This window comes from Mytilus edulis, chromosome 4 (assembly GCF_963676685.1).
Source record: "Mytilus edulis chromosome 4, xbMytEdul2.2, whole genome shotgun sequence".
Classification (NCBI taxonomy): Eukaryota; Metazoa; Mollusca; class Bivalvia; order Mytilida; family Mytilidae; genus Mytilus; species Mytilus edulis.
In genome coordinates, this window is record NC_092347.1 from 80,191,088 (window position 1) to 80,198,812 (window position 7,725).

The window sequence follows — 7,725 nt, forward strand, 5'->3', positions numbered from 1 at the left end:
TCTCTGATTTAAGTGAATGGTCCCACAGACGTTCCAGGACTTGTCCCGATTTGTTACAGATATAGTTTAGTCAATGATTCCTTTCTTATAATTTTCGCGTCTTCCCGTCTTATTCAATATTTATATATTTGTTTGAAACAAAACTAATATAATCATACTTTCGAAGCTGTTTCTAAACTTTATATGTGGTGCCCCTCTGCTGGATAATTTCGCAATAACCTGTGATTTTTATATTCAACGCACTAACTACACCGTGGCGTAACAGTGAATGTTGAATGAAAATACTAAACATGTTTTAAAGCTAACGGTATTTTGACTATTGCAATTATAATGATGGAGAACAACATTTCTTAAAGTCTTAACCATTCTCTACGTTCGAACTTCTATCGGAAAGTTCCAAAAAAGCCATTTAAGTAAAGAAGTTCTCCTTCAATTGTGTTGGTTTCAATTTTAATAATTAATAATAATTAGCGTTAGCTTCAATTACCGCGATATATATTGTGTAGTGTACTCTCAATGAAAACTGAAGACAAAAAATTGTTGATTGTCTTGCCTTTTAATAAAGACGATACATGTGTCTTTCATGTTTTGCTTAAACCGCAGCAATGTATTATGTTTACCGGTGGTTGCTGTCCATCATTGACGTGTACCAAACGTCTCTCTGTATATTCCTAAACGGATAATTTTAGCTAGTTTGAAAAAATAATAGCTATATATGCGGCAAAATTATAAGCATGATGTTGTAATTACCTAAACATTCCAATGCTGGGCCACACTCCATCATTTAGTTTGCAACGGCGACAAATGATTTGCTCTGTGTAGTGCGTTAAACTTATTTAAGTATATTACACCCAATTTACAATAACCTTGACAAATCTCACTACCAGCCTTGTTAATAGACTGCTCGACTATCTTCTCTACTACTTGATTGTCTATTATTGTCATTTGTGTCCCAATGAATTCTTTAGAAAACTATTTAGTAACGCTTCGAATACCAGACTGATAGATAAGCTTAACGCACTACACATATAGCAAATCAGTTCCACATGCACATCTTATATCTATATTTATCTTGAAATATTTTTCGCTGCACGTTTGCTCAAAATATCTTACATCTAATCCAAATACTATATATATTCATGTATATATGCTTGTGTTTGGTAGTTCGTTTATTTTCGACATTAAGATTACAGATACAAATTTTGACAGAAACACTTTCAAGGGTACATATGTCTTTTATATATTTTATAAGCTCACCATTTCGTCCTCTATTGTACTGTTAATTAAAGCACATATAGTTCATTTTCCTGCTGACAGAGAGTTCATTTTCTTGCTGATCTATTTTCATTGTTTCATAGTTTATTATCTATACAAAACAACACCCAAGGGAATCAATAAAACACGAGCTTGAGTTTGTGTTGTGGTCTTAATATTAAAGTAGTTTATTGTATTCTTTTATAAAAAGAAGTTCTAAAGTTATTTCCCTTTGAACAGTGTGAAAATTCATCCATTCCTATCGTGCAGCTGGAACTACCAATTTCATGTTCATCACGAGGAAAAGGGAATGTAAAACAAGTATACGAGTAATCGTAGACTTATACATAACTTCTGCAGTATAAATACAATATTAGATCAGTATTTCATAAATAATCAACCGGTTTTTTTTTGCATCTGGCATAAAACTGTTGAAGAGCTCTACAATTTCAATTTCTTCGCATTATGCAATAAGTTGATATTATCTTTATACAATATTGTTTAATATGCACCAAACTTATTATAGGAGTTACTAAATTATTATCAGTTTACTACTAAGTTTCCAGGTTTGTTATTTTCCCTTCTGAGAGACAAATCAGCAATGGAATGGGATAAAACAGAAGTCTCGTTATCACAGTCTCTACATGTTAAGTAAATAATTCAGCATTTCTGTAAAAAGAGATAAAAAAATTACCGCACTTGAAATGGTTATTCATTCTATTTTGTACTATTGTTTTACTTTAGGCAATCCTAAGCAGAGACTCTGTCCTAAGCTAGGATAGCTAGGTATGCTTTTGACAGATGTTTAAATGGCTTCAAGTTTGAACAAACTGTAGATGCAAATTGAATAACAATATATATATATCGTCCCTTAACAATATATCTTTTGATGGAATAGATAGCAAGGGCGTATTCCTATAACAAACGAATTCGCATTGTCTTTTTGAGTTTCGACATTTTTCTTTTTCTTTTTTTATTGAATTCAGCCATCTATAAAAAGCAAAACTAAAAACAATATAAAAACGCTGAACACAAGGACTCGTTTAGCAGATTAAAATTTGCTTATCTGACAATGTTGTTGTTTTTTCCGTATAATACCTGTCTATTTGTATTAAAGAGGGCCCTCATGGGGTTTTTGATTATGTGATTACTTGGCCGTTTTTTTAATGATTATTTGATTATTAAGCCATATATTTCATGATTATTTGATTACCTAGGGCTGTATTTTTAGTTTATGATTATTTGATTACTAAAGATAAGCAAATATTTAATGATTATGTGATTATATTGTCAAAAAAATTGTGATTATGTGATTACTAGGACCCCCCCCCCCCCCCATGAGGGGCCTCATTAAATTATTAACGTTTTTAACATTGGTATAAATATTTCTTTGTTTTCTAGCTATGTGCAGTTTACTATCCATATCCGTATCGTAAAAAATCTTTAAAAAACCCATTGATAAACAAATTTTTAATCTGCTAACCGAGTCCTTGTGAAGCTGAATAGAAAACAGGAAACCTATTTTTTTATATATTAAAACATTTTGTTGACTTTGACAGTAAACTTAATCGAGTTGACCCTGTTTTGATTTCAGTTGACATTTCGTACGTGATAACTGGTATGTATAATGTAATTTATTGAACTACTTTAATTAAAAAACCTGCACCAGCAACGAACTTAATGATATGTTGACTCCTAAATAGAGAGAAACATAGTTTAATTTAGATATATCAGTTATGTTTTGTACATACTAGCTGTTTGTAATGAAATTTCTGTATTGGATCTTTTTTCAAACACACACATTATTGACACAAATACCACATATTGTTTCACCATACAACCAAACATTACAAGATAAACGCAAAACGCAGGAACACACAAGATTATACATCTTTAAAGCACAAACAAGTGAAAATTCAAGAATAGATGAAGCAAGGTTCATCTGAAAGAATTAACAAATATTGTCGTGTTCTATTCTGAGTACAGACAACCTGTAAAATCTGTGAAAGTTTTAAAGCATAGCTGGACCTAGATATAAAAAAGTTAACTTTAAAAATGTACCTGGATTTTGACGTGCATTTTTTTTCAGTTTGAAGAAGATGGCAAAATAAGATAACACACAATTTCATTGTTTGGAGTTGTATATTGTCCATCTATCGTCCATTTAAACTAAAGCAATATCCATGTTATGAGACGTGCTTCTCGAACCCCTTTCTCAACTTACTTTATTTGCAGGAATGAAAAGAAAAAACAAAATCTAGTTAAATTTTAAATATTCTTAAATGTATTTGAATTTCATTTATCGAGGTCCAGCCATGCTCAAATTTCGAGGTGCACACAAAAAAATGTGTCTGTACTCGGGAATAAAATTTGTGGTGTAAATACGGCCAAATTTACGAAAAAGGTTATGATGAACCTTAATTGCATTGCATTGAGTATATATAAAAGGAGTTCGATCCTTCAAAGTCATTAAAATGAATTGAAATAATCTGTTTGTACATAAGCATTCAACAGAATTGAAAAAAAAGTTATATTTTTATTTCAGTATCGAAAATACATATGTAACCATGTTTTGCTTTTTTTTCTCTTACCCTCAATCACGCACACAATTTTTTAATTTTCCAAGAGTAAGTTTTTGCACATTACGTAAACTTTTAGTTATGTTTAAAACGCCAAACGAGTCTTACACACTCTAAGGGCAGCAGTTTACACCTCAAGTTATGCATATAGAAGTAAACATGATGCCAATCTCTTGCAGAACGTAAATATTCTTGCAACTGAAATTTAATATTGTTAAAGGAAAGAAATCACAACACAAATTACCATTGAACATTGTGTGATCTATCCCAAAACAGTCAGCCCATCCATCCAATAAAGCAACTATGTAATCCTAATTCATACATTATTAAATTATTAAAGATTATTGTTCTTACAGAAAATATTATGTAATTGTAATGTAATAGAATACAATAGTTGAATCTTTCTTTGAGGCATATTAAATTATATGGTACTAGGCAAATATTTATCAGAAAGGAATAACTCAAATGAGCAACCAAACGACAAACTTTACATATTTATCTCTGGACATTTCTAATTTAAACGGGAAACATATTTAACTTATTAAAAGATTTTGAAAATTAGATATTCAATTTGTGATTTATTTTTGAAAAATTAGGCACTGATTTATCATTTTTTACCTATAAGAAGGTCCAATGAACTCACAATTTAACAGATATCTGGTTCATAATTAATTTAGTTTAATACAAAGTTGTAACTTTAAAACTAAACCCAAATAACTTCCATTAGATTCAACTGAATGTATACTATCGTATATAGTAGGTATAGCTTTATTGTACACAACACATGGTGTGGTGCCATAATTTTTTTTGTAATAACAGAATGTATTTTGTTTTAGAATCGAACATATTTTAAGATAAAAGATGGAAACAAAAGAAGAAATAATGCACATCCGTCTTGGACAATACATTCTGAGCTGTCCATTTTGTAAACGAGGTTTCTCTAGACGTGCCGATCTGTACAATCATAAACTATGTATGACTTTGACCAACTGCAAGGACATGAATAACAATGATGACAAACCACGTGTTAATGTGACCACCAGGAAACTTGAAATGTTTTCATGTCCAATCTGCGGAGAATTATTTAATCGCTGGTCAGTGTTTTGTCGTCATACATCGTTCCATACCTATTTTTCTGCTATTCAGGAATCGCATGGCCATCGAGCAATCACCAGACCTGCATTTGTCATTGGGAACAAAAATGAAGACGTCAATTGTGTGTCAAAGGAAAATGTAACAGAGGACTCCGAAAATAGTCAAATCCTAAATATAAAATCAGAATCTGGGCTTAAACAGAATCAACAAAAAGATATGGACGTTCCAAACAGATTTGAATACAAGAAGGAAACTAATAAGAAAAAATACTGTGTACCAGCAGCTGACAAAAAGAGAGGAACATCAACCAAAAAAGCACGCGTTAGATGCAAAATATGTTATCGTTCTGTTAGCGGTCGGAATAACTTGGCCGCGCATATGCGCATTCATTCCAATCAAAGACCCTACAAATGCAAATATTGCAACTATAGATTTAAGCAGCTGAGTCATGTCAAGAACCATGAAAGACTTCATAGTGGGGAAACACCTTGGCAATGTTCTCTTTGTGGAAAGAAATTCCATCAAAAGTCCAATTTAGATTACCACATGAACAATAACCACTGAGAGTTAATCATTTCTTGAAAAATACAATTTTTGTCCGTACATGATACTGGTGTTGATCGTTTGATTTAAATTGTTTCAAAAAGATTAAAATATATTCTCTATTTCTTTTTATTTCATTTCTTTATACGTCCGCATTTCTTGTATCAATTATTGTCGGACATTCACCTCCATCTTTGAAAATCTGTAGGAATTCGGAGGCACTCGGTAAATAAGTATAATTTTGGAGATGAAAGTTACATTATTATTGTTACTTGATAATCAGATCTGTTTAAGAACATGTCTTATTCCAAATGTTTTTTTGGTTTTCTATTGAACAAAAATGTTGAGAAATATCATTTTAAGAGAATTTCTTTGCAGTATGATTTTGTTTGCATATACGTCCGTACTGAATTCAGTGGCGGATCTAGAATTTTTCACAAGTGGGGGCCCACTGGCTGCCTAAGAGGGGCCCGCTCCTGTGACGCTTCAGTGATTCTCTATATAATCAACCAACATTTTTTCTCAAAGGGGGGCCCGGGTCCCCTGCCCCCCTAAATACGCCTCTGGAATTGCAGGTAGTTTTTGACCTGTGCGTCTTTTTTGTCCGCAGCAATTAACAAGATACTGATAGTATTTTTTGTGAGTGCATCCAATCAATAAATTGATTGTTGATTGCTTAACATCCAGTGGCAAATATTTGCATTAGCTTGTACTGCATTACAATAATTAGTATGTAACAGTATTCATCCTTACCAATTTTAAACAAATTAAGTCGTCTAGCAGGCTGCCAGATTATTATTTTTTATTTAGTGTTCACCTCAAGAACTGGTTTGGCCACCTTATATATTTCTTAAACATGTAACTATGTATCAACATGTCTTCATTCTTCAAAAGCATGCATTATTTTATCTCGTCTTGAATACGCATGAAATAATTATCACTGGACGTAAAGCAATTTTGTTATGGCAAGAACCAAGAATCCTTCATAGTGGATAATGTTCTCTTTGACAAAACATGCAGAAATCAATCTATCAAAAGCTTGTTGTTCCGCTGAACATTTTTATTGTATGGACATCTGGTCACTTGTTTTAATATAAAAAAAGAAGATGTGGTATGATTGCCAATGAGACAACTGTCCACAAGAGACCAAAATGACACAGACATTAACAACTATAGGTCACCGTACGGCCTTCAACAATGAGCAAGGCCCATACCGCATAGTCAGCTATTAAAGGCCCCGATATGACAATGTTAAACAATTCAAACGAGAAAACAAACGGCCTTATTTAAATAAATAAAATGAACAAAAAACAAATATGTAACACAAAAAACAAACGACAACCACTGAATTACAGGCTCCTGACTTGGGACAGGCACATACATAAATAATGTGGCGGGGTTAAACATGTTAGCGGAATCAAACATGTTCGCGGGATCCCAACCATCCCCCTAACCTGGGACAGTGGTATAACAGTACAACATAAGAACGAACTATAAAAATCAGTTGAAAAAGGCTTAAATAATCAGATGAACAAAAATACAAGTGGACGTGGATATATTTTATGAAGTCTTGACAATTTTAGTTATGAACCCACGTATTTTATATTTTCTAAGCTTATTCAGCCAATCTTTAAATCTCAGCTAGTTTTTGACTTTGACATTTGTCATACCGGTTTTTTTACTTGTTCATTACTTGGAAAATACCAGGAAAAATAATTACAATATCATTTGCATGACAGACACGATAGTTGGTCGTTTTAATAGAAAAATCTTTCGGAATTTGATGCTAAATATTTCTATTACAACAGTATAATTTGCATTGTGTGCACAATTCAATTATGGAAAAACATATTTATAGACGTAAAGATGACCCGTCCCAAGATGATTATTCCGAAAAATCAATTTTGCTTAATCATTTAACTATCAATCAACGTCACCATTATTCTCAGGTGTCGTCGATGATTCATGTTTTTAATTATGCACGTGTAGTACTTTACCTGCAGGCGCGTGATTCACCTAATGACATATTGACATTAAGTGGTCATTTCTGAACTGATGAAGCTTTAAACTAAATTGATGTCATACATCATCGCCTTGCATGCAACGGCAATCGATGGAATACATGTACTTTAAAACACTGGCTAGCATTGTAATGTCATTCAATACATAGTAATACATAGTATAGAAACACAGGCACTCGTCTCAGATTTTTTCCCCATATACATTTGCATATATACCTTAATATAACAGGTAT

At 32.4% G+C, this 7,725-nt stretch overlaps 1 long non-coding RNA gene across 1 annotated transcript; it reads left to right on the forward strand.

Annotated features, from left to right (window-relative positions):
• The first annotated feature begins 2,775 nt into the window (after window positions 1-2,775).
• Window positions 2,776-5,593, forward strand: LOC139520671 (uncharacterized). Its single transcript, XR_011663937.1, has 2 exons — window positions 2,776-2,872; window positions 4,670-5,593. It is a non-coding gene; the product is annotated as an uncharacterized lncRNA (long non-coding RNA).
• The last annotated feature ends 2,132 nt before the right edge of the window (window positions 5,594-7,725 follow it).